The 27,774-nt window shown below is 37.2% G+C and overlaps 1 long non-coding RNA gene across 1 annotated transcript; it reads left to right on the forward strand.

Moving 5' to 3' along the window:
• Positions 1-487: 487 nt before the first annotated feature.
• On the forward strand, positions 488-27,774 carry LOC128133312 (uncharacterized). The gene is made up of 3 exons (XR_008231778.1): positions 488-589; positions 23,261-23,325; positions 26,890-27,774. It is a non-coding gene; the product is annotated as an uncharacterized LOC128133312 (long non-coding RNA).

Consider the following 27,774-nt stretch of genomic DNA (forward strand, 5'->3'; position numbering starts at 1 on the left):
TTCAACAATATAAAGCCCAGTTGGAATTCTCTAGTAAAGAGAAGGATCAAGATAATTGTTTTCATAAAATAGTATAAGATTTAAAAGCCAAGAATAATAAGGTTCCATCTAAACAAGATAGGATTAAAACATATCTTGCACGATTTAAAGAAGACTTGATCAAAAATTTTGAAAAATCCGAATGTACAAAATCAATCCCCCTTGATTATATGTTTGACATGATAAAAAACAATTTACTCAGACAGAATATTTCAAAAGATAAAGGACCAACATCACAATAGGCCCTATTGGAAGAAAAGTAAAGTCTAATAATTCAACTTTAGTATTATGGTGCTCTCAATTATCATAAAAGATGGAATCATTTTATGATATGTATAATTTTGTCGGTCATATTATAAGGCCTCTCTATTATTCGCTTAAATTTATTTTAATTTTGGTTTGAATCTATCCCTATATAAGGACTTGTATGTTTTCAATTAAAGGTAGAGTTTTCTAACCTCCCATCTCTTTCTCTTTTAAAAACCCTTCTTAGTTTGTAATAAACATTACAGTTTGGAGTACCAACATCCTATTGAGATCCTTATAATTTGTAAGTCTCTGATTTTATTTATATTGTTCATAATTTGTAATTTTGTTTATATTAGCCTAATGGAATGCTAAAATACTAAGGTGTTGAATAACCTATGACATTTGTTTCATGATTTCATTACGGAAAAGTATGAGGAAAGTTAAAAAAGAAAAGAGTATTTTAGAAAAAATTTCTTAAAATTTTTTAATCAAATTATCATTTTAGGACTTATACAATATGGTAACCATAAGTCGTAAGTCGGTCTGGCGTATTGCCAATAGGTGGCGTTTTTAAAGGGCCGGTATTTATTAACTTTGAAAATCTCATACTTTATACTAATCATGAAAGTACCTATATATATATATATATATATATATATATATATATATATATATATATATATATAGAATATTTTATGAACTCATATTTAAAATATTAATCATACTTTAATGTAATCTAATGAACCATTTAATAATTCCATGTCCTCATATTTCATATTTTCCATGATCCTTTCATACTATAGTATCTAAGTCATTAGTTCAATTTTCTTAGGATATTGTACATTTGTCTATCAATATATTCAACATATTTAGAAAATGTAATAAAACTACTGTAAAGAATTGATCAATTGAGAAATATGAAATTCCAAAAAACTTAGATTTATTAAATAAATGGAACATACCAAAAATACAACCAAAAGTTCTATATGAACTTGGTACATTTGAAGAATTTGGTTTTTTCCAGTCAGACAAAACTACCAAAGAAAATTGAACTATGAATCAAAATCAGATGACTTTAAAATTATAAAGATATAATGATATTAATAGATATCAAAATAATTATAGTTATTTACATTTAGAATTAGTACAAATTGCTTTTAAACCTTTGACCATACAAGGTTTACCAAAAAGCGTTTTAGCAGTATTACATGATGTACATAATTGAATTTGGAAACAATCTTTAATGACAATGATACAAACAAGTTTGACAAATGGTCTATTATATTAGATGTTTTAACTTTAAATGTTAAAACACATGGATATTATTATGTACCTGTATCAGAATTAATCTGGATATATTACATGATATATTTTAGACATCTAGTCAGTATGAATCCTAATTGTGAAAGGAATAATAAGTCTATAAATGAAACTATCTTAATAGAAAGTAGTTTTGATATGTCAAAAAAATAACAACTAGAAAAGCTATAAATGGAATGAAATTGAATTTCCTGAAAAATAGATTTTAGAGGGAGTAATACTTCCTTACCAAATAATAAGTAATAAAATAACAAACATAATTCAAAGATCAGATCGCATAATTAATATAGAATTTGAAAAATAAAAACCAAAAATAGAAGAAAATCCTTTAATTAGAAGATGTAGATATGAAAGAACATCTTATTCTTATATTTCTCCAATAGATTATAGATTTTAGGGTTGAAATGCCATCAATGGCATAAACTTCTCAAATTAGAGAAGAGGTAGATGAAAAAATTGACCACCTAAATATTAAGAATAATATAGTGCAAGGTATTTATTAAAATGAGGATCCTACTCCTTCATAAATGATTTTTAATATTTAATCGATAGTACATAAAAAATAGATTTTAGTCTAGGTCACTGGCAAGAACCAAAATAAAAAAATAAATTCAATCAAAGAGAATGGGAACCATTTAGAACGTGGTCATTTAAAACTTTTCAAAAGAAGAATTAAAAATAATATAAGAAACCTTCTATAATTATCTATCTTCAATAAATAAAATAATGTATTTTGTTCCTTTGTTTGTTAACACATATGTTATGACCTATATATATACCATTGAAATAGAATATAGATTAATTAATGGCCAAACTTCAAAATGAATATTTCCACCACAACAATCCTTCCAAATAAATAAAGATGAGATAACTTTCCAATTTACAGCTTATCAAAAGAATATTGAAAATAGTATTCTATAACTGAACAAATAAATAAACTTGTACAACAAACAAATTATACAAATCTTTCTTCTATTATATGAAGAGAACAAATATTAAATTTAAATGAACATATTGATCAAATGAAAAAAAATATTACAAGATTCTTTAATTCCTGAAGAAAAAAGTATTAATAAAGATAAAAGATTATATTGTTGAATTTTTTGCTTGATATTATCAAAAATTTTTGAATTGTAATGAAAAGTTAAGAACACTTGGAGAATGTCATGAGGGTGTTAGAACGAATGACACTCCAAGATATGATAGCCTAATTATGAAGAAGCAATGTATGGAAGATGTTTTATTATTGACCAAGGGGGAAGACAATTTCACATGATGGACGAGCCAGAGAGACGAATTACTAGTGTTTATGAACCATAGGGAGATTGTCGCACCCCCAAACCTGAACGGCGGAAACATTCGGGGGCGGATGACTTCATGTGGTAACGTAACAAATGAATACATAGTAAAGAAAGCAATACAACCATCATATATATAATTGAAATTTTACATTTGTCAAAAGTTACATGTTCAAAACCAATTACAATATGATGTCAAAAATATGAGATTAAACTGGCGCCGCAGCATCCCTTCTTCAAAGCATATTAGTACCTGAATTTACTGAATCCCTGGGACATACAAGTAAATTTGAAAGAGTAGATCAGCATTTAAGCTGGTGAGTTTCATAAGTATTTAAGTGACAATGTTTGTATAAAATGAAATGTTTTGTCTTTGTTTGTTTGTGTTTAGAAAATCCTATATTTTCTACTAGTATAAAAGTAGCCTTCACCCAAGACCAATGTTTGTTTCTAAAATGTATGTAAGTGTAAAACAACCAATGTGTTTGAAAACCTTGTAAATCAATGCATTTTTAATACCCCATGTGAGTTTTATAACCATACTATTGACTTGGAATGCCTATACACAACGTTCTTCAGGCGTTGGAATGTTATGACGTTTGTCACCCCAAACGGTGGACTGTAGCTAACAGTCAGGGCGCGGGTTGTCAAGCCCGTATAGATCTATACACAAACACCATGCTCCCCCTCCAAGGGATTCTTGTATATAATACAGGACTTGAAATGTGTACTCGAACGTACGTGAAGTTAGCGTCTCACAAAACTGTGGTATAAAAATAGATCTACTTGTTAAAATGTTTCATTTGTTCTTGTATACGAAAGAGACTTCTTGAAATTCATGTTTCTAGTACGAAGGAGTTAGAGATTTGTTCGTAAAACTATACCTATTATAGTTTTCTAAAAGTGTGACTCGTTTGTTTAGAAATACCTAGAAAAGGAATCATTTGTTATGAAAGCGCAGATTTTGTAATGACTAAAATAGACAAGTATACATATAATCTAAGAAAAGTTTAGTTGATACATGCATTATAACAATTTATATTTCAAAAGATAGAATATAACATATTTTGTATATATAAAAGTTCCCTATATAGTTTATAAATCACATGCGATTTGAATATATAAAAGCACATAAAATAATTGTTTATGTAACACACGATAATACTCATGTGTTTACTTGTATTCCCCCCCTTGAGAGCATATAAAAGCATTTAGAATATTTAAAAAGGTTGATTAAGGGGTATGAACTCACTTGAAAGTTTGAAGATAGCGAGATGGAAAACCGGGCAGAGTTTCGTCTCGGGAAACGGATTTTCCTCGGGATTCTCGGGACTATCGGGAGTAAAATCGACCCTCGGGACTTGAGCAAAAAGACCAGAGCTTCGGGGTAGAGCGGGCACGGAAAACGAGGCAAAACGCAAGGGAAATGAGAAGAAATGAGCAAGTTTTTCGGAAGCCCTCGCATTCTATTTATAGGGAGGCTGAACCGCCTCGGTACGCGGGGCGTACGCTCGTACGCAGCGCGTACGCGTACGTCACGCATGAGCGAGTCCTCGACTGCCTCGGCTTCGGATGGGACGGATCGGATGGGGCGGCGGGTCGGATGGGACGGCGGGTCGGATGGGACAGCAGGTCGGAAGGGTCGGGTCGGTAACTTCACATAGGGGCGACGTGGACGGACCGAGACCGCGGCCTTCGGGTACGCGGGGCGTACGGGGTTACGCAACGCGTAACTCGGATGAGGATGCTGACTCCTCCTTCGGATATTACCGGGTTTTGAATTAAATTTATATATAATTTATTTAATAAACTTCAAAAAATCATATCTTCTTCATACGATCTCCGTTTTCGATGGTTTTTATATCCACGCGTAGGTGAGACTACGATCTACAACTTTCGTTTAGACTCCGTCGGAAAATTCCAAAGTAATTTATTTTTATTTATTTATTAAAATGACGTGATTAAGGAATTTCTTTAAAAATTCATAACTTCTTTATCTGACGTCGGTTTTTGCCAGACTTTTTACCGCTGAAATACCATTGTCGAGACCTTCGATTCTCGTTTAGGTCATTCCGGCCAAAAGTCACTCGATCTCCGATTCGAGTTTTTAGTTGTCTGTTGCTAAGCCGAACTTGGAAAAATCATAACTTCAATATACGAAGTCGGATTTGGGCGTTCTTTTTACGTACGATCATGGTTTGATGACATTTAAACATAGAAGAATTTAAATAGGAACTTTTTGGACAATTTATTATCAAAGTTAGTTTTATTAACTCAAAAGTGGTTACAATACTTGACGTTTTAGGTCATTACAAAGAGTTGAAATATCGGGTTGTCACATCATCCCCCCGTTAGAGGGAATTTCGTCCTGAAATTTAAAGTAGTAAAGATACTAGCGAACATGAAAGAGATGAGGGTACTTTTGTTTCATCTGATCTTCGCGTTCCCATGTGAATTCAGGTCCCCGCTTGGCGTTCCAGCGAACCTTCACGATGGGTATGCGACTTTGTTTTGTTTGTTTGACCTCTCGGTCCATGATTTCTGCTGGTTCTTCCACAAAGTTGAGGCTTTCGTTGATCTCGATTTCGTCGAGTGGAATAACAAGAGTCTCATCGGACAGACACTTTTTCAAGTTTGAGACGTGGAAGGTTGGATGTATGTTACTAAGTTCACGCGGTAGGTTAAGCTTGTAAGCCATAGGGCCGATTCTGGCAAGAATCTCGAAAGGCCCTATGTATCGTGGATTTAGTTTCCCACGCTTTCCAAAGCGTATTAAACCCTTCCACGGTGAGACCTTTAATAAGACGTGGTCCCCCACCTGGAATTCCAAAGGTTTCCTCCTTTGGTCAGCGTAGCTTTTCTGTCGGTCTCTAGAGGCTTTCAATCGTTCACGAATCTGAGCGATATTCCCTGTCGTTTCTCGTATGATTTCCGGACCGGTGAGAGTGCTTTCAGGAACTCTTCCTCTAGCTAACTGGGTATCGCCAACTTCAGTCTAGCACAGAGGGGATCTGCACTTTCGACCATAGAGGGCTTCGAACGGAGCAGCCTTTATGCATGTATGATAACTATTGTTGTATGAAAATTCGACAAGGGGTAAATGGATATCCCATGCCTTTCCAAAGTCAATCACACAGGCTCTCAGCATATCTTCTAAAGTTTGTATCGTTCTCTCACTTTGCTCGTCTGTTTGTGGGTGGTAGCCTGTACTTATGTCTAGCCTAGTCCCTAGGGAACTTTATAGTGACTGCCAGAATCTTGAAGTGAATCTACTATCTCGATCGGAGATAATGGATATCGGAAGACCATGCAGTCGCACTACTTCCCTTAAGTAAGTTCTCGTAAGCTTTTCCATTTTGTCAGTCTCCTTGATGGGTAGGAAATGCACAGATTTGGTCAATCTGTCGACGATTACCCATATGGTATCGAGTCCACTTGTCGTCTTGGGTAACTTGGTTATGAAGCCCATAGTAATCCACTCCCATTTCCATTCTGGTATCTCTGGTTGTTGCAGTAATCCTGACGGTTTCTGATACTCGACCTTAACCTTAGCGCAAGTAAGGCATTTACTTATGAAGGTAGCAATTTCTGCTTTCATGTTAGGCCACCAGTACAGTTTCTTAGGATCCAGATACATTTTATCTGAACCTGGGTGAACGGAATATCTTGAGTTGTGTACTTCGGTCATGACTACGTCTCTGAAACCACCATGTTTCGGGGTCTAGATTCGGTCCATGAGATAGTAGGATCCGCCACCCTTGACTTCTAGATTCTTTTCCATTCCACGCAGGGATTCACCCGCTACATTTTCAGGTTGCAAAGCTTCCATTTGTGCCTCCTTAATTTGTGTGGATAAGTGGGAATGGATAGTCATAGTCAGAGATTTGACCCTCCGGCCAGTGTAATCCTTTTGACTGAGGGCGTCAGCTACCACGTTGGCTTTGCCAGGATGATAACGAATTTCGCACTCGTAGTCATTTAGTAACTCAACCCATCGTCGTTGTCGCATGTTCAGTTCCTTCTGATCGAAAATGTGTTGAAGGCTCTTGTGATCGGTGAATATAGTACTCTTTGTTCCGTATAAGTAGTGCCTCCAGATCTTCAGAGCAAATACCACTGCTCCTAACTCAAGATCGTGTGTCGTATAGTTTACTTCGTGTGTCTTAAGCTGTCGGGAGGCATAAGCAATAACCTTCCCTCTCTGCATAAGAACACAACCAAGTCCTTGTTTTGACGCATCGCAATACACTACGAAGTCTTTTATCCCTTCGGGGAGGGATAGTATCGGTGCGGTGCACAAGGCCTGTTTTAGCGTCTGGAATGCCTTCTCTTGCTTCACTTCCCAGTCAAAGGCCACGCCTTTCTGGGTTAATGTAGTGAGAGGTTTCGCAATGCTAGAGAAGTTCTTTATGAATCTGCGATAATAGCCAGCGAGACCTAGAAATTGACGAATTTTTGTAGGTGTCTTTGGTTCCGACCAGTTCTCAATGGCCTTAATTTTGGAGGGGTCCACGTGTATCCCTTTCTCGCTAACAACGTGGCCTAAAAATTCGAGTCTTCAAATCCAAAATTCGCATTTAGAGAACTTCACATAGAGTTTCTCCATTCGCAGTGTTTCTAGGACTTTTCGTAGGTGCTGACTATGCTCTTCCTTACTTCGGGAGTAGATAAGTATATCATCAATAAAGACGATGACGAATTGATCCAAGTAAGGACGGCATACCCTATTCATTAGGTCCATAAATACTGCTGGTGCATTGGTTAACCCGAACGGCATCACTACAAATTCGTAGTGTCCATAACGAGTTCGGAAAGCTATCTTTGGAATATCCCCCTCTAGAACTCGTAATTGGTGATATCCGGATCGTAGATCTATCTTTGAGAAGTAGTTTGCTCCTTGAAGTTGATCGAATAGGTCGTCAATACGGGGTAAAGGATAACGGTTCTTGACAGTAAGTTTGTTCAGCTCTCTATAGTCGATGCACATACGGAACGATCTGTCTTTCTTCTTTACAAACAAGACCGGTGCTCCCCATGGTGAGAAACTTGGTCTTATGAATCCTTTTTGAAGGATTTCATTATGTTGACTGGAAAGTTCCTGCATCTCTGCTGGTGCGAGACGATAAGGCGACTTCGCTACTGGGGTAGCCCCTGGAACTAAGTCGATTCTGAATTCGACTTGACGTTGAGGTGGTAATCCTGGTAGTTCTCCTGGGAAGATATCGGGAAAGTTGCGTACTACGGAAATGTTCTTGATGTCCTTCAGTTCTTGACTTGTATCAACGATGTGCGCTAGGAATGCTCGACAATCCTTCCGCAAGCACTTTCGAGCTTGGATGCACGAAATAATGCGAAGGTTTGTACTTGATTTGTCGCCGTAGATAACTAAAGTTTCGTTGTTAGGGAGATTGAGACGGACTGCTTTATCAAAGCACATGATGTCGGCTCGAAGAAGACTCAACCAATCCATGCCGACTATGACGTCGAAACTTTTAATTTGGACCGGCATGAGGTTGATTGGAAAAGAATGGCCGTCTAAAGTTAACGTACAACCCATGTATATGCAGTTAGTGTTTTCGGTTTTTCCATTGGCCATCTCTACAGTGAATGATTTTTCTAACATGCTAGGTTTAGGTTTAAGTAAGTGAATAAAGTTTTGACTCACGAAGCTTCTCTCTGCTCCACTATCGAATAATATGCATGCATATGAATTATCGAGAAGGAATGTACCAGCAACTATGGTTGGGTCAGCTACTACTTCGTCGTGGCCTATAGCCAAAACTCGTCCCACACCGCCGGTGCCTGCTGCCTTAGGGAAGTTCCTCCTGTACTGGCCCACCTCGCCACAACCGTAGCAAGTTTGGCCTACACCCGCGCTAGGGACTTGAGTGATCGGCTTCGCGGGGTCCTTGCAGAAACGGGTTGTGTGTCCCTTTCTGTTGCAGTTGGCGCACTGCATTTCCCGACAAGGTCCATGGTGGTGGTAAGTGCATTTGGTGCACTTTGGAAGGTTACCTACATAAGGCTTTATTGGGTAGGTATTTATAGGAGTTGTAGTAGGTACAGTGGCAGCATTCACTGAAACCAGTTGTTTCTTTGCGGGCTCTTGGGAAGACCCACCCTTCCCTTTATTCCATACCCTCTTCTTGCTATTGTTGTTGTTGTTGTTGTTGTTGTAGTTGTTGTTGTTGTTGGTTCCTTTCTGTGGTTCTGGTGCAGAAGTGGTTGAGTTCTGATAACCTCCGTAGTCAATCAGAGATTGTGCCAGTTCCTTAGCACTTTCAAAGGTGTTAGGTTTGGAAGCTAACACGCTTGATCGCATTTGGGGCGTCAGTCCCCAGATGTATCTCTCTATCTTCTTGCTTTCGGGAGCAATCATATCTGGAAAAAGGATTGCCAGCTCGCAGAATCTGTTGGTATAAGTAGCGATGTCGGTACCAACCATGCCGAGTGTCCATAGTTCGTGTTCGAGCTTTTGAATCTCTCCCCGCGGGCAGTATTCTCTCATCATCATGGCTTTTAGGCTCTCCCAGGTTATGGAGTTTGCCACTATTAGGGTAAGTACTTTAACGTGGCCATTCCACCAAGTTAAAGCTTTATCAATAAGGGTGAAAGTTGCAAATTTGACTTTGCGGTGCTCGGGACAGGAGCAGATTTCAAAGACTGCTTCCGTCCTTTCAATCCACTGCCTCAGGGCCATCACACCACCAGTTCCATAAAACATCTGGGGCTTGGCATTAGTGAAGTCCTTATAGGTACATTCTCGGGGTGGTCCGTGACTCTCGCCATGGTTGGATGGGTGTGTGCCAGATCCCGAGCCATTAGTACCCGAGTTATTGATTTGTGACATGGCAGCTGCTACCGCTGCAGTGACTGCTGCTTGGAACATAACCGCATCAAACTGAGGTGGTGGAGGTGGTGGTGGTACAGGTGTTTCCTCACCGTTGTTTCGCCTTGGGTTCCTACGCGGAGGCATCCTTCAACTATAGGTTGAAAAAGGTAAAGATAAGAATTCCATAGAATAGAAAATGTATGTGTCTCATGAACTAAATCGCTATAGTTCAACAACAGATGATAGTATGAGTCTTAAAATAGAAGGATGAGAGTTATTTGTAAGACTGAAAGTATGAAACAAGTATTTGGTTTCTTAAAGACCTTTCAAGGTTTGAACGAAATACTCAACGTAGTAATAATTGTGTCACTTATATTAATATAAAAGTTGTTACATCGATCATGAAAATTTGACCCCTAAAAGGGTCTCCGATTACAAAGTTCGAGAAATTTAAAGACTTTTAGCCGAGGTCCTAAGCTATAACAAAATTTGAGTCTTTGACAAGCACTACTTGCGACGAAAGTTGCGCTTGGAGCTTGACTCCGCATCTGATTGCTTCGACTCCATTAGACGCCTATTAAAAGCGGCTTGTTGTTCTCTCAGTTCAGCGAGGGCTACAATCATTTGTGCTTGGAATGCCTCGGTTTGGAGTTGAGCATTGTCTTGCATCTTGTCCAACCTACGGATGTTAGAAGTGTGAACCTGCACTTCCACATTAACATCCCGGAGTCGGCTAGCTTGAACTCCGGACTGATAGGACTGATTGGCTACCTTACCCGCCATTACCGGGAGTGCTCGATCAGCCGAACCTCCGCCGCGAACATCATAGAAGTCTCGGCACATGCCGTAGGGAGGGCGTAGGTTTTGCTGTTGGCTCTAATGGTGGAGGTGACTTCCCCAAACGGGAGTCGGTCCTTGAAAGTTCCTTACGAAGACAGGAGGTTGAATGGGTGGTGGGTCGATCACTTCCGGCTCTGAGTCGGTACCGGATTCATCACCCACTTCTATGGGTTCCTCGTCCTCTTTGGGATTATCTTCGATCCATCCTCCGTTGCCTTGGTTGGGAAAGTAGGGGTCGCCAGGGTGGTGAAATCCATCCATTTGACTATACGAGAAATAGGGTTAAAAGAATTGGATAAGGTTGAAACATGTAAAACATGTAAGTTAAACTAGTTTAGGTAGCAAATACTCCTATAGTATTTAAATTCTTGTGTTTGATTCTTGTAATGGTTTGGTAAGTTTTGACTTGTTGCTTACTACGATCATTCCTCGATATACATTGGTCCAATCTCGGGCAAATATAGTTGATCATGCTATATTTGTCCAAAATCTGATTACGTATATCGATTCCTAATCGTAGTGTCAACTTGTCTAAATACTTGTTGTATAGTTAGATATCATGAAAATAATTTGTTGTATGCATGCAATTGTACTTAAATGAACTATTAATTTAAGTTAAACGTAACGCTGCTTAAGCGAAAGAAAAGAAAAATGTTTTGTCAGAGAGTATTAGTCCCTTAAGCATTTATAGTTTGTATATCTTATGTGGTTCGATATACTTAGTTCACTATAAACATTGCTCTGATACCAATCTGTCGCACCCCAAACCTGAACGGCGGAAACGTTCGGGGGCGGATGACTTCATGTGGTAACGTAACAAATGAATACATAGTAAAGAAAGCAATACAACCATCATATATATAATTGAAAGTTTACATTTGTCAAAAGTTACATGTTCAAAACCAATTACAATATGATGTCAAAAATATGAGATTAAACTGGCGCTGCAGCATCCCTTCTTCAAAGCATATTAGTACCTGAATTTACTGAATCCCTGGGACATACAAGTAATTTTGAAAGAGTAGATTAGCATTTAAGCTGGTGAGTTTCATAAGTATTTAAGTGACAATGTTTGTATAAAATGAAATGTTTTGTCTTTGTTTGTTTGTGTTTAGAAAATCCTATATTTTCTACTAGTATAAAAGTAGCCTTCACCCAAGACCAATGTTTGTTTCTAAAATTTATGTAAGTGTAAAACAACCAATGTGTTTGAAAACCTTGTAAATCAATGCATTTTTAATACCCCATGTGAGTTTTATAACCATACTATTGACTTGGAATGCCTATACACAACGTTCTTCAGGCGTTGGAATGTTATGACGTTTGTCACCCCAAACGGTGGACTGTAGCTAACAGTCAGGACGCGGGTTGTCAAGCCCATATAGATCTATACACAAACACCATGCTCCCCCTCCAAGGGATTCTGGTATATAATACAGGACTTGAAATGTGTACTCGAACGTATGTGAAGTTAGCGTCTCACAAAACCATGGTATAAAAACAGATCTACTTGTTAAAATGTTTCATTTGTTCTTGTATACGAAAGAGACTTCTTGAAATTCATGTTTCTAGTACGAAGGAGTTAGAGATATGTTCGTAAAACTATACCTATTATAGTTTTCTAAAAGTGTGACTCGTTTGTTTAGAAATACCTAGAAAAGGAAACGGATTTTCCTCAGGATTCTCGGGAATCTCGGGAGTAAAATCGACCCTCAGGACTTGAGCAAAAAGACCAGAGCTTCGGGGTAGAGCGGGCACGGAAAACGAGGCAAAACGCAAGGGAAATGAGAAGAAATGAGCAAGTTTTTCGGAAGCCCTCGCATTCTATTTATAGGGAGGCTGAACCGCCTCGGTACGCGGGGCGTACGCTCATACGCAGCGCGTACGCGTACGTCACGCATGAGCGAGTCCTCGACTGCCTCGGCATCGGATGGGACGGATCGGATGGGGCGGCGGGTCGGATGGGACAGCGGGTCGGGTCGGTAACTTCGCATAGGGACGACGTGGACGGACCGAGACCGCGGTATTCGGGTACGCGGGGCGTACGGGGTTACGCAACGCGTAACTCGGATGAGGATGCTGACTCCTCCTTCGGATATTACCGGGTTTTGAATTAAATTTATATATAATTTATTTAATAAACTTCAAAAAATCATATCTTCTTCATACGATCTCCGTTTTCGATGGTCTTTATATCCACGCGTAGGTGAGACTACGATCTACAACTTTCGTTTAGACTCTGTCGGCAAATTCCAAAGTAATTTATTTTTATTTATTTATTAAAATGACGTGATTAAGGAATTTCTTTAAAAATTCATAACTTCTTTATCTGACGTCGGTTTTTGCCAGACTTTTTACCGCTGAAATACCATTGTCGAGACCTTCGATTCTCGTTTAGGTCATTCCGGCCAAAAGTCACTCGATCTCCGATTCGAGTTTTTAGTTGTCTGTTGCTAAGCCGAACTTGGAAAAATCATAACTTCAATATACGAAGTCGGATTTGGGCGTTCTTTTTACGTACGATCATGGTTTGATGACATTTAAACGTAGAAGAATTTAAATAGGAACTTTTTGGATAATTTATTATCAAAGTTAGTTTTATTAACTCAAAAGTGGTTACAATACTTGACCTTTTAGGTCATTACAAAGAGTTGAAATATCGGGTTGTCACAGAGACTTGGACCTTAAAAGAAATACCCACATATCTTTTAAGGGGTAGATGGTAGGATGTATACAAAAGTGTAAGGATGCAATGTACATGAGCTCACACCGCGCTTTAGGTTGAGTAAGAAGAACATGTGATGCTTGGACTTAAGAGTGACAAAAGCGAACCAAAGATACAATATTTAGAGCTTCCAAGTTGTGAAAACTAGTAATATGGACTAGGCACACTCTAGTACAACTTAAGTACTAAGTTTTGTTATTACTGCTAATATAGATTCGAAAAATAGATAAGGAATAGGAAGAAATATGTCAATGAGAACTTCTTTTTTGAATTTATATGGGAGATAGAACTTTGACTCAGATCATTGTGGGTCACTCGAACTGTAACCAAATGATGCAAAAAAATCAATTGATATAAAATTTGGTTGTGTAATCATAGGAAAGGGATAAGAAATAGAGAGAACTAAAGTATGATGCAAAAGAAGTTAAATTCAAAAAGTGATGAATGGAAGATCCGAGTACTCGAACAACAATGTTGAAGGACACCTTAAGGATGAAATTTAGATAGAAGCAATATGTGATTAATCGCATGAAGCAAAGATGGAATTTGAATACCACAAGGAGTAAATGTGAGGCAATGAACATTTAGCGAGGAAATAAACGAAACATCTTGTTACATTATGTGGATCATCTTGTGATTTAACCTTAAAAGAAATACCTTCATTTCGTTTAAGGGGTAGATAGATGGGAAGAATCAAGTTACAAGTAACGAGACAATTTGCACCGAACAATATTTTTTAAGTGAATTGAAAGAACACCATGTACTTTGGATCTTCTTGTCATAATGTGCTTAGGCTTTCATGCCTAAGAAGAGTGTTAACCCATTAAATGAGAATTTGGGTTTGACACGACAGTTAATGTGAATGAAAAGGGATATAGACAAGGTCAGGAAGCAGACATGAACTTGGGTGGTATGGTACTGCTTGGAACAAAAGTATAAGATTTAGATTGATATATATGGTTGGTTTATCCTATGGGTGAATGTAGAAGGATATAATCAATAGTATGGATGAACTAGAAATATATCTTAAAGGTAAAGTGTTAGTATTATGATTTAGAAATCAATACCTATAGAAAAGAAAGTATCAGAATGAGAGGTCACAAAGAGTGATTAGACTCTAAGTATAAAACACAACAACATGTTAGCTGCGATTATCGAAACAAGAATGAAATGATATATGTATCATAGTGTGTTGTGGCAAGTTGGCCATATAGGATGGCATTGTATAGACAATGGAAACCTCTTTTTGGTGGGCGTTCAGGTAAAATTAATGATATTATGTTATGTTTGAGACTCTAATACCAGAGAAGGTCAAAAAAGGCAAGATGAGTACATATCGAAAGCTATGTCATGGTAATTTGTTACTAACTAAATCAGTAAAGAATGGAATGTTAGTGATGTGCTTGAGCATGAAGGGATATACTTATGAAAATTAGAACCTAAGTAAGGAAATACACAAATGATGGATTAAAAGTTTAAAAGGAACCGGTAAGGCTTTATACATGCTTTAACTTTATTGGAATGTGACCAGACTATGTCTTGAAATAATTAATATCATTGTTATAGTATTTTGTTAAAAGTTAAAAAAAGGTGATAAAAGGATAAAAGTGTCCAAGAGGGTGGATAACTCCTAATTATGTATTATTCATAATTAGACGGACTGAAATTGTGTCAAACAAACAAAGTGATATGACCATAAAAGAATTTTAAGAGAGACATGACGAAAATATAATGAGATGGCTCATGATAATATTTCAGGGACGGAATCCTTTAAAGTAGTAGATAATTGTAACGTCCTAAAATTTAAGACTAGGTTCTTAAATTAATAAAGTAAATAAAGGAAAGTGATTTATAAAGTTAAATCATTAAGGAATAAACATATTATTAGTTTTTTTGATGCTAGAAAGTCAAAAGCAAAAATAATAACATTCCAAAAGTTAAATGAGCCAAAAGTGTTGTCAGTAAAGCAAGTAGTTGACTCAATTAGTGGAAGGGACTACCAAGTTATAAAATTGTTGGAGAAGGACTTGTTATGTCTAAAAATTATGTTAAAATCACAAACACTGAGGTTTGGTGAGTTTTGACCAAAATGGACAAACTAGAGGGACCTAATGTAAAAATTGAGGAAATAAGATACACGCCCTCCTTCCCCTCATTTCGTTGATCATGTTTTTCAAGCAAGGAATGATATAATCTTCAGGTTCCTCTTCTTCATCCTCTACGGTTTGATTCAAGATGGGAGGTGAGCATTCAAGTAAAGAAAAGGGAGAACAAAGGCTTGCAAGGTAGAATGTCTTCTCTTCTAACCTTGAAATTCGAATTTGAGAAATGGGAGAAACCCCAATATCGAATTTGATGAGATTCAATGATTAGGGTTTGGTTTTCAAACCTCCCTTGTGTGGTTTCCATGGTTCTAAAATTAATATAATTATCCCATTGATGGATTTGATGATTTAGGTAAAAGGCTCCATGAACCCTAGAAATCTAATTTGGGGATATTGCATTTAATGTTGAAATTGGTTTGTATTCTATAACCTAGATGATGTTTGATGACAATGAATCCAAATGGAATACTCAAAGACATCCATGATGGTAAAATCATGTAAAGTCTTGGATTAAAATGGAGATGGGGATAATATCAGGAAACTAATGGAATCCTTTGTAGTTGAGAAATTGATGAGTAAAGGAAGTTCATAATCATGAATGCATACTCTTGGAATAATTTGAATTCAAATCATAAAATGTCGCTTGATTCCTTCATTGATATATATGAAATAATTGGTGATTAGGGTATTTTGGGAAATGTAGGGATAACTATATGTTGATTGATATATTTCAAGTGAATGGCATTCGTGACTATGAATTGACACTCTAGAGATGACAATGGAACATAAACATGAGGGGATGCTTGTGAAGTTCTAGCCCTATTGATTGTTTTAGCCTAAAGGGAAATTTCGGAATATGGAATGGATTTGGGGATTCGATAGATAGATTAGGTATTTAAAATGAGATTAGTAATGATTTCATGTGCTTGACAACATCCTCTTGAGTGTTCAACAAGTTGGAAACAGGTTTTGTGGACTTTGGAATGTCCAAGTGTAAAATAGACTAGTTTACATTTCTTTTAAACACTTAAAGATAATCATGATCTTAAAGGTTTCAATGATCACTTAATGAATTAACTGGAGTGTTTTAAGATGATAAAACACCTTCTAAACGTGTGTGAGAACCTAAAAGAATGACACAAAGTGAATGGAAAAAGGTTCTTCAAGAACTATGCATAGTAGAATGTTATAATGCGAAAATTCAAGATTTTTGTGTGTGCAGACCTCAATATACGGTTTTGTAATGGAAGGAAAATCATTACATAGGTTGTGTAACAATCTCAGCAATGCCACATATTTTTGTCATAACTTTTTCATATGGACTCAGATTATGTGCGGTTTTCACCTACATTTATATATTTGCATAAGGAATAGTTTAAAGTAGTAAAATTTAGTAATGGAACCCTTGAGGGATATTCTGGTCATTTTATTCACTTTCACCTACTTGATATACAGTTGGTGTTTGTGATTGTTGTTTTAAGGAAAGGGACTAGAAGAGGACTACCTAGCCTTCATATGATTGAGGTGAGTACATGTTGGCCTTTTCCTACTTTGGGGTAGATTGCAAAATGATTTTATGATAATGAAATTAAATTATTTATATATGAAATGTTTTGATGTGAAAGTGTTAAATGATTTTGAAAAGAATGTTTTGAAAGAATGCCTTAAAAGTAAGAATGTTTTGAAAGCATGGAATATTTTTTAAAGACACCAAATTTTGATATGTGGAATCTGTCTTTTCAAAGTATATCTTCCTAATAATCCATGTTATTATAAATGACGATATGATTATTGATAATTGCTCAAAAGCAGCAAACTCAGGACAAAACAGTGCTCACTTAGTAAATATCTTGCAGATCTCCGTCACCAAATCAGTCCCCTGCCTTAATTCTAGATACTCCTATGCCAATATCTCCCTCTCAACTAATGGAACATATCTCGGGTAGAACATCTCAGATAACTGCTCCTATGAAACAACAACCCTCTGTTCCGAAGTACAGGAGCTAGTAACCAACCTTCACTAATCCTTCACTGCCAACCGGAGAAGGTTCAGGGCGCACTTGAACTCCTGTTCAGCTAGGAAGGAGCAAGTAAAGAAATATCCCTCAACATCGGACAACCAACTCATAGCAATGATTGGATCATGAACCCCATCGAATACCGGGGGCTTCGTATTGTCGAAGTCCCGCTATTGGAAGTCTCTCTCTCCATGAAACCCAGCGGCCACAATAGTCGTGGTAGTTGCAGCAACAATAGCCTTAAAAAGTGCACCATAATGGTCATCAAAGTACTCAATCATTGTGGTCTTGATAGACCCGAACAACTCCGGTATCTATCCTCAGATAACAGTCACAACCTCAGAAGAAATCAACGTTATAATCTTATCCTCAGTCAACCACGGCCTATCATGGTTACTCGTTCCAGCTCCTGATTTAGATCACCTCATGAACACCATACTAAAAATAAACCAAAAGTGTTAGATAAGGCGTATTTCATACCATATGAGCTATTCTAAGCGACAAAACCCTAGGGATTGTGACTTCCCTACTACGCATACGGATCCTATGCTTTACAGGCCCGTATTACCTTCTACACCTACATGTATTTGTCTCGGAAGAGCATCCAAACAACCCTAACTACACACACTAGAATATGCATACATCCTATTCTCACTCCCTAGAGAAAGGTTTTACATTACTTAATTGGCCGGCTGCTTACATATAGCCCAGCCATGGAACTTCCAACACTTACAAAAAACACATCACGACTACTACATACTCCCGAGGCTATCCTAGGATCCACACCTCACCCTACCATCAACTACCAAATGACCCCCCATTGGTTCTAGTTAACTACTGCATGAAAACAATCACATGTAGCATAAGTTAAATAATCTTATATTAAAAGATTCAACCCTACAGCATTTGGACTCAGACAAGAGCTGCGCAACAGGACCAAATCTTTCACTCTAAAATTATTTAACCCATGCAGCATGTGACTTAACGTACTCAATTAATAGTTAATTTACACTTGAAAGAGTCCTACAAAAATAATCAAGAAAACTCTATAGGAAATAAGGGATCATACAACAGACAATTCTATCATGCGGTTCCTGAAGATCCCTATCCGACAAATAGCATGTTGTTCTACCATACCATTACAAATAACAGTGTGGTTAACTTGGGGTATACTTTCTTGCTCTAATAGATTATACACATCATATCCTTCCTTTGTTATTTTGAATTTTTTTTAAATAATTTAAAAACTTTGATAGTTCCCTAGTTTGAGTCTGGATTCACACGAATGATCATCAAATTCTCTCAAACCAAGGCTCTGATACCAGCTTGTAACACTTCAAAAATCGAAGAAATTTAAAATTTTCAAAATCAAACAAAAACTACCATTATTTACAGAAAGATTCATTGTTTTCAAAAGCATTATTTCCAAATCAGAGTTTTTCGAAGACCCATTGACATAAAACTGGAAGATGTGCACGATCACGCCTTTACTTTCCCACGATCATCAGAATTACCAGCAACAATAAACTAAATATTGCTTACTGAGTTTCCCCAAAGTACCAGCACACCACATAGCAAAAAAGCATACAAATATGAGCAACCATCCTAACTGGACCGCCTCACAGGGCCTAAAACCTATCTGGACCGCTCTACGAGACTTCAGCATGACTGGACCATCTCGTAGGGCCTACAGCCTATCCGGATCGCTCTATGGGACACTAGCCTGATTGGACCGTGTAGCAGGGACTACAACTTATTCGGTCATTACCAGTGTCGTGGACTACAACACAAAGTAGGACCACCTCAACCCAAACACAATATGTCGACATATGCAACAGATAACGTAACGCTCGCATATTCGAGCTAGTCAATTTAGAGACAATAAGCATCAAAAATGAGTTTTTGATGGAAGATTATTTAGAAGGAGTAATATTAACCAAGTTTTAGTATATGTTACAAGGATTCCGTAGATATAAAGAATGCCGAAATTCGAGTTATAACAAAAACGTTATGGCCCATCGAAGTTTGGCGGAAAAAAAACTGGCACGATGTTATGAGATGTAAATAGAGAATTTACGATAGAGGGATGTTTAGCCTTAGTAATCTAAACCAAAGTCATAGTATACGTTAAACCGAGAGAGTGCATAAAAAGAATGTGTAACACCAGCGAAATTAGGTTCAAAATTTAACTTTTATAAAACAATAATTTGGATATACCAAGTGGTATATATCGTAACGAGGTTTCCAAAAATATAAAGAACACTAAAATCCGAGTTATAACGAAGAAGTTATGACCAATCGAAGATCCGTGGCAATACCAGTAAAACACTGTTAAAACGTAAAATACGAAATCGCGATAAAATACTTTTTAGCCTTAGGTATCTAAATGAAAGTCATAGATATCATTAAACCGTGAACATACATAAAACGAACACCCAAATCTGACTTCGTATGAGGAAGTTATGATTTTTCTAAGTTTCTGACCTAGCAATAGACAGCTAAAGACTCGAAATAGAGATCGAGCGGTCTTTAGCCAACCAAACCTAAACGAAAGTTGAAGACCCTGACAATAGGAGTACAACAGTCAAAAGTCTGACGAAATGGACATCAAATGAAGGAGTTATGGAATTTAAACGGACTTTTCCAGGTCCGGCCTATTAAGAATAATATAATAAAAATAAAATCAAAATTAGCCGACGAAGTCTAAACGAGAGTTGTAGAGCCTTTTCACACCTAAGCATGCATATAAAGAACGTTGAAATCGGAGCTCGTACGCAAAAGTTACGGATTTTACAAGTTCGGGACACAAAATCCGAGGGTGACTCAGCCTCAGGACGTGAGTGCACCATGCTCACGATGTAAGCTCGTGATTGATGGGTTCCAGAGTGTCAGCCACGTCAAATCGTCGAAGGGGATCATGCTGACTAAGCCTCACGACGTAAGGATCCAAAACTCACGACGTGAGACCCCCAAATTAGCCCCTATAAATAGAAGCTTAAGGGTGCCGGGTTTGGTGCTCATTTCTTTCCTTCTAAGTGTTGTTACATTGCGTGATTACCTCGATAAGCCTTCCTGAATCCCCGGTTTTTCATACTCGAGTCCCGAAAGAAGTTCTACACTCCCGAGATCGCCAATATTCCCGAGATTCCAACTCTCTCTAAGTCGAAGTTCTGCTCGATTCTTCTCTCGACTACTTCAAAACAACCACTTCAATCAAGTGAGTTCATACCCCTACAAACACGGTTTAAATACATTTTAACCACTTTTAAACACTTTCAAGGGGGGGGGGGGGGAATACAAGTAAACACATGGCTAAAATCGTGTGAAACATCGATCTTTTGCTATACTTTTCATATTGTTGTTTTAACTATAATATGAAGTGGTTATCATGCAAAACACCTCAAAACACAACTTTACCCTCTTAGGATACAATATGTTTTATAAATAGAAATATGTTTCATTTATACGTTTGCATACTACATCATATCAAGGGTAACCATTTTCAACTATAACATAATGCTTTTATAAGAAAACTCAACTCATCATCATGCCTTTGTAACACGGTAGAAAAGGAAATCATTTCATATAAACGATTTTTCATCATATTACTCGTGAACTTGTTGTTAGCTATCCTTGTTAAACCATTTTATGCATTCAAAAAACTTATGATTTATGCTTAGTCAAACATTGTTAAAGAGAATAAACATTGTATACAAAACTATCACCTTAATACAGACTTAATTGAGAATCCGTGAGACATTTACATCTTCAACGCTACCTTTTTGCGAAAAGGTACAACTTAAAGTCCTGTCTATTATAACCAGTGTCTCCCGTTTGGAGAGCATGTCAAATGTGTATAGATCTATACGGGAAGTCATGATCCCGCGTCCTGACTGTTAGCTATAGTCCTTTGGGTGACAATTTGTCATAAACGTTTCGACCCCTAAAGACCGTCGCCACAGGCATATTATGTTTAGTAGGGTTATAAAACTCACCGGATAGACAATTATTATGGTATTTTGATTTTATGATTGACTAGTTATTAAAACTATTCTTCATCTAACAAGTGCAATCTTCTTATAGCTTTATTATATAAAACTATGCCTCAACCTTTAAGCACGTCGGTTTCTTGCGATTTTCGGTCTTAGACATTAGAGACTGCCTGTTACGTTAGGAAAATAAGGGATTTTCCTGCATATAAAACAGTCAAATAATAGGAAAATAAGGGATTTTCCTGCAACTATTTACAATCACAACACGAACATTCATATGCATTTCATACTTTTATAAGAAAATAAGGGATTTTCTTGGAAAACGCACGAACTTTGGAATGGCATACATATTCTCAAAACCGCTTATGAACTCACCAACTTAATTGTTGACACTTTTTCTTTGAAATAACTTGTATTCTCAGGAAACCGCTAAGCAGGTTTGGAAATCATCTTTTGGGGATTAACATTCTGGCGTTAATGACTTCTTTTGAAACGTGTTATTGTATTTATATTTTGAATATGTAACAACTACGATAAAGGAATTTCTAGCCCCTCCCCCCCCCCCCCCCCCCCGAAAAGCCTAGGGAACCTCCCTAGCACAAGGCGGAAGCACCGGAGCGCCTGACGGCTCCGAAAAAAAAGAGCTTTTCGGCTCGGAAACGCTACTCCAGCGAAACCCGGTTTTTAATAAAAACCCGCTGTAGTGAGTTATGCTTACCCTACTTTAAGTATAACTTATGTTTAAGTTCATTATCGTTATTATGAACTAATAAACATGATTTATCACTGATTCCAGGTCGTTATACTGATTCATCTAGTTACAGGGATGATGTCTAGTCTGTGATTTAGTGAGGTGTTTAAAGTGGGATTTGCAAACAGTATACTTCGTATACCAAACGGGCCCTACCTCCGATATGATCCTACCTGGTTGTTCCTTACTTGATAGATAATGAATGTAGACGTTGATTTAATGATAAATCTAGACTAATAATTAGTTGCAATAAAGATTAGACTTAAACTTAGTGATAATAATGTTAGGTTTCGTCGAAGGAAAATAGAATCATTAGAAGCGAAGCACTGCCCGAATTTGGAATCATCACTTTGACAAGTGAGTGCATAGTTACTTTCATCTTACACATAGATATGAAGTATTTAATATAAATTGCATGTTATGTGTGCATATTATCTGTGTTCTTGATATCTTTGAGGGATGAACGATTTATATATGTTTTAAATGATTTAAACTATATATGTATTTTATATCTACAAAAATGTTGGGTAAAACGTGGGTAGATGACATAGTTGATGTGTGATAAAATGATGAGAGGCCTCAATGTTTAAGACGATCTAGCCATCTAGCAGAGTATAGATGATGACCATGAACTGAGTGTTCACCATATGTTTTGAACTACGTGTTCACTAGATGTTTTGAACTACGTGTTCACCAGATGTTTTGAACTGCGTGTTCACCAGGTGTACCCTGAGAGACCCTAGAAACTATAAGATTTAGTGCCTAAACCCTGGCGACTATACGACTTAGTGCCTGTTGTATAAACCCTAGCGACTATGAGACTTAGTACCTAAAACCTAGCGACCATGCGACTTAGTGCCTGTTGAGTAAACCCTGGCAACAATGGATTTTGTGCCGATTCCTTAGGAATGAATGAACGAGGAATAGCTATTTCTTAGGGTAGATCCTTAAGAGTAAAGAAGATAATGGTGATGGGTAATTGGGTTGATTGTTTGATGTTTAAACATAATAATTATATTATTGTGGGTTGAAAACCCTATGTACTCACCAAGTTTCCCAACCTAACCCACTCCAGCTTATTTGTATCACAGGTGTCGATATGAAGTTACATTACACTGACAGATTAAGGAGATGTAAATCACTAGTGATAATGAATGTAAGTTCTGTTTATGCTTATGTTTCTGTATTGACAATGACATCCCAAATGTTTTAAAATGAATAGAAATACATTTCTTCAGAAATGATTTGATAACGTATTTACATGTTTTACTGGGAACAAATTCCGCAACTCTTTTATTTAAAATGTTTCTCTGATTTTTTTGAACAAAGCATAAACAAAATCCGTCTTTTCTGGCTGTGAAAAATCCGTCTTTTCTGGCTGTGAAAATGGGGATGTCACAGATAAAAATAAACACGAAGACAATAAATACTGATAATCATACGGATGTACTAAATGGCTACAAACTAGCATAATACTATCCTATCTAGGATAAATAATCTAGTGGGCCAGCTTTGGTGCCTTCGACCCAAGGGTACACTGAGGAAAACTCACCTCTCAGTCTGAATGCAAGCTGAACTAAATTTGTGCTCCAAAAATCGTCTCAACGATCACCTAGCCAATATCAAGGAGCTAATATTAATTAACAGCTTAAAATACCCAAAATACTCCTAAGTTAAACTTGGTCCAAACTCTGGTCAAAGGTCAAGGTCAACGAGTCAACTCAATCAACTCAGCTGAGTACACAGGGCGTACTTAACTTGTACGTTGGGCGTACCCAAGCCTTGATCGGGATTGGGCGATTCAACCCGTACGTGCGGTGTATGTTGAGTTACGAACAACGTCCTTACCAAGGCTTCTTTTACATAATAAGAGCTTAATACGTTAAGCTCTCATGTTTTAACTTTAGATCCAAGGCCAAATTATCAATAAGAGTCATAAAGTTTCCAACTTTATGACTTCGCATGCACATAAATACTTAATACCAACAATCTTAACTTCTTAACAATTAAAGACCTTCTAGAGCATCTATGGGGAAGGACTAAGCATAAAGATCTTATTTTTATGACTCAAGATCCCTCATTGGGTCTGAAATGACGACTTATTTGGTTAAGAGCATGCCATGCTCAAGAATCACAATTTATGGGACCAAAATGCCCTAAATGAAGGAATATCTAGATCTATAAGAAAAGATGATCAAGATAGGAGCTTTTTACCTCTTGAAGGTTGCTAGCAAGGTGAGAATACCAAATCTGAACTTCTTCCAAGCTCCAATGTCCTTCTTCCACATTCTTCTTCTTCTTCTTCAAGAACACCACCAAAACACACAAATGAGCTCAAGGTGCACTCTTCACACTTAGGTTAGCTAGAGGGACGATTTTTAGGCGGAGGCTAATGATGGTGAAGGTTTTGGGGCCATAAATGGGATTATATAGGGTGCAAACCCTTAAAACTAGGGTTTTGGTCTCAATGGCTTACGTGCCACATACCTGATGAGTACGCCGGGCGTACACGTGCGAGTACTGCTTTCCTCATGCATGAGTACACCATGTGTACACCCCGAGTACGCACGGCGTATAGACCAGAATGCCAATCTTTAAAAATTTTAGGGTTATAATGAACCTTTTCGGAATAGGTGTTAAAATGTTACTAAAGGTAAAGCAGATGGAGGGAATGAGAACGTAGTTGCGGTTTTGGAAAAATTAGAGACATGGATCGAGAATGATGAAGATGGATCAATCTGTAAATGCCATAAGATTTGTATGTGACAATTGTCTTGGGTCACATTTAACAAAAAAATTGCCATTTGAATGAGCACGGGAATAACAAAGCACAACTGTTTTACTCTAGTCGAGACAAATATGATGAAGATTAGAGAAAGCCAAAAAAAAGGAGTGGTTACCTTATGACAAGTACAAGAAGAAAAAGGACGAGAAATATAGACAAACATGTTGAGTCTATTACCAAACAAAACACCCACAATCCGAGAAGAAATTGGATTTTGAGTAATTATTTAATCGATTCATTGAATCCTTGGAGAAAAACATGATACTAATGATGCTAATGTGATAAATCATCAAGCTTGCATCAAGAACATAAAGAATGAACTTCGGAAATTAACAACACTTGTTAACGAGCAGTTACCTCATAGAAATCCTAACCTAAAATCACAACCTCATGAAATGGAATTTTTTACTAAGAAAGAGGTTCATTCTGAGCGATTAATGACCCATGTTACAGCCACTAAAAAGTATGATTCGTATTTGAAAGAAGAGAAGCCCGAAGCTAAAATATGAGCCGTGTTTTGACGATTCACCACGTCGTGGTGACATTGCCATGTCGTAGTCATGGGAGAACCAAAATTATTCTCTTTTAAATCAGTAACAACCTCCTTTACCATTCCCATATCAAGCCCTTAAGAATGCTCTGGAGCCGGAACAGAAGAAATTCATGGAATAAGTGCTACCCCTCTCAATAAATGCTCCATTATGAAAGTCCATGGCTAAGCTCCCTAAGTTTTCTAAGGATGTGATAACTAATCGCAAGGAGTTGGGAAAACAATATACTATTGTGCTTAATGAATTATATTCAGCTGCAATCATCAATGGATTGCCAATCAAAGTGGGAGATCCGAGGCAACTAACTTTGCCTTTTGAATTTGGGAATTCTACTGTAATAAATGCTTTAGTTAATTCGGGGGCAATCATTAATCTTATTCCATATTCTTTCTAAAAGAAACTCGGTCTACTAAAGCTCCAAAATACACAAATGACACTTCAAATGGAGGAGTATTCAATCACTAACCCAGGTGGAATCATTTGAGATTTGTTGGTAAAAGTTGGGAAATTTATTTTTCCGGGTTGACTTTATGGTTCTCAACATGAAAGAAGATAAGGAACTTCCCATAATTTTGGGAAGACCATTCTTGAATACTATAAGAGCCCTTATTGACATTCATGACTCAAGGCTCACACTTCATGTAGAAGATGAAGAAACTACTTTTGAGATGAATCCAAAAGTGGGTTATTCTATGCCATGATATGAAGTGATTAGGATCACTAATTTGGAATAAGAAAACCTTGGTGAGCTAGAAGAGATGGAAAATTTGATGGGAGAAAAGTTGAAGGCTTGGGAGAAACCTCATGTTGCTAAAGTCAAATGTTCTAACCCAAGAGCTTTAATTCCTATGACTTTGGAGGTGTTCACATTCACTACACCTAAGGCTCAAGTGGAAGAATAAAATGAAAAATAAGAAGATGATTCTTGTGAAGAAGTTAAGATAAATGATGAAGAAATGGGTGACGAATTATAGGAGCTAATAGCTCTCAAAATGGAGTTAGACAAAGAAGGTCGTAAAGAACATGGGAAGAAGATTAAGAAGATGAAAGGGGAAAACAAGGGATTGAAATGCAAGCATGAAGAAAGTGCCATCAAAAGATGAAAGAAAACTCAAAGAAGGCGTACATTCGACGAGTTCACGCATATAAGCACAAGTAGAGAGAGCAAAAGGAGAAAAGGGAGATCCCACTCCTAATCGCGACAACGTAGAGTGGGAAGGAGTCCTGCTAACGACTCCTCAAAAAGAAGCACTTCTCGGGAGGCAACCTAATTTTTAAAAGTTTGCCTTTTCTTTTCCTTTTGATTTTCTTTTTAATTTTAGTTTTTACTTTTATTTTAACTGAATGATAATGTTTTTCACTAGTCTTTGATCTTATTTTGTAGTATTGAACGAAAGTGAAGGAGTGAAGGAACTTAATTGATGAAGAAGCCATGAAATTTTTAGAAGTTTATAATTGAAGACCATATTTTTAATAATTTTGGGGTTCCCACTAGATGAAGAGAAGAGTTTTGAAGAAATTTTATAGAAAGAAAAGGTCAGGAATGATCAAAATCCATTAAGAAGGACTGATGCATTATTTTAAGACATTATGAGAAGACACCACAACATGGCCATCATCTCCATGTCATGGCATTTGATATTATCTCGGTTGCATCAGACCAGTTACCATGATGTGGCATCATTTGACCACGCCGTGGCAATCTTATATGTCGCGATCATGACGATTTCAAACACGACACCATGACGTGGCATTTCTTTCCCATGTTGTGTTTGAGGTTTAACATACTTTTTGAAGAATGGTTCTTTGGTTTATTTTGATCCATCTTATTTAATTCACAAGAAGAAGGCATAAAAGTACTGTTACCAATCATTATACGAGAATTCTGAGCTTTACCACATAAGTTCCAGAATTCGATCTCACCACTACTATCCTAGGGGAGTCTGTTCCAATTTCTCCTATTTAGTTCTATCTTCTTTAAATGTTTAAGCATGCAATGGGGACATTGCATCAATTAAGTGTGGGGTAGGGGTCAGATATAGGAATGCAAGCATACTGAGAAAAAATTGAAAAATTACTAGAACTTAAAAAATTATTATACAGATTTTAAAAAATAATCTAAAAACTAAATCTAGTTATAAAATTGTTGTATTGTTGTGTTGAGACCTAGGTTGCTAGTGTATTTGTGGCTTCCCTGTCCTAGTGAAATCATGGAACAAAAACACAACCTTGCTTAGTTTGAGGGCCATAATATGTTTAGCATCGTGTA

The sequence above is a fragment of the Lactuca sativa genome, chromosome 4 (genome assembly GCF_002870075.4).
Source record: "Lactuca sativa cultivar Salinas chromosome 4, Lsat_Salinas_v11, whole genome shotgun sequence".
NCBI lineage: Eukaryota > Viridiplantae > Streptophyta > Magnoliopsida > Asterales > Asteraceae > Lactuca > Lactuca sativa.